Below are 1,467 nucleotides of genomic sequence, written 5' to 3' on the forward strand. Positions count from 1 at the left end.
TGGAATGAAGAGCAAATCAAAGGTTTCTTCAAAAGCTGCTGCTCCCTCTCTGGATCATTACACAGGCTCTAACCTGAACAGCTGGGAATGAAGACCATTTTATCTAGAGCAAGCATGCTGCAAAGTGATCCACACAACTGTTTGGTGGCTTAAAACAGACCATCTTTTAAGTGTCTGGCATTTTAGACACTTAGCATCTTGTTACGTGAGACTAGCCTTTTAGTAAGTTCCTCACCTTGACAAGGTTCCTGGCCAAGTCATTCCGACCTTGTAGCTGCTCATTAAGGAACCCACCCCCAGAAAGGGCGGCCACTGTGCTCCTTCGCTGGGCTGCTATAATGGAGCACCAGAGAGCAGGGGCTGCAACTAGACATGTATTTCCTCCCGGTTCTGGAGGCGAAGGCTGAGATCACGGTGCCAGCAGGGCAGGCTTCCTCTGGAGGCTGTCTTTACAGGGTCTCTGGGCGCCCTGATCTTCTCCTCTGATGAGGACACCAGTCAGACTGGATGAGGGCCCACCTGACAGCCTCATTTTAACTTCATCACCTTTAAAGGCCCCCATCTCCAAATACGGTTAGGGTTTCCACGTATGGATTTTGGGGGAAACAATTCAGCCCATAACCACTGTTCAAGTTTTTTCTTTTTCACATATTTTGAAATGCCTTTAGAGTAGGTTTAATTAGGTATTAAGACATAAAACCCAAAAGATAGGCCTGTTTCATGTGCATGTAAAACGTAACTGATGTGCACAGAGAATCTGTGGTCTGACTAGGCGCTATACCTGCTGTGGTAGGATCTGAAAAACTTTCAGAGGACTTTGCCCTATGCAGCAGCTACAGGTGGAAAAAGTGAAATTCAGAACAAAAGCCAAAATTCATTCCATCACTCAACAGTCATTTCCTGGCTGTGTGTACCTTTTTTTTAATTCCTCACCCAAGGATATTTTTCCATTGATTTTATTTAGGGAGAGTGGAAGAGAGGAAAAAAAGAGAAACACTGATGTGAGAGAAACACTTGATTGGTTGCCTCCTGCACGAGTCCTGACCAGTGCCTGGGCTGGGGAGCCTGCAACCAACGTACGTGCCCTTGACCGAAATTGAATTCAGGACCCTTGGGTCCGCAGGCCGACGCTCTAGATCCACTGAGCCAAACTGGCTAGAGCTGACTGTGTGTGCTTTCAATGACACATCAAGTGATGGGTCAAGTCTTCACTCAGCCCCATGCAAACCTTGTTCTCTCACATTTTCTCAAGGCAGTTCCCAGGCCACCAGCATTTGAAGCACTTCAGACGTCTGTGATGATCGCAGCCTCCACATCCCACCCGACTCAGTGAATCCAGCTGGGGGTCTGGGAACCTGCACTACAGCACCAGCCTCCGTCCCCTCCAGTCTGTGAGTCTGTCCTGACTGTGTGCTGCCATCTACGCTCTCGCTCTTCACCCATGAGAAAGGTCACACTTGTCCAAAC

The sequence above is a fragment of the Cnephaeus nilssonii genome (assembly GCF_951640355.1).
Source record: "Cnephaeus nilssonii genome assembly, chromosome: 19".
NCBI classification, from domain to species: domain Eukaryota; kingdom Metazoa; phylum Chordata; class Mammalia; order Chiroptera; family Vespertilionidae; genus Cnephaeus; species Cnephaeus nilssonii.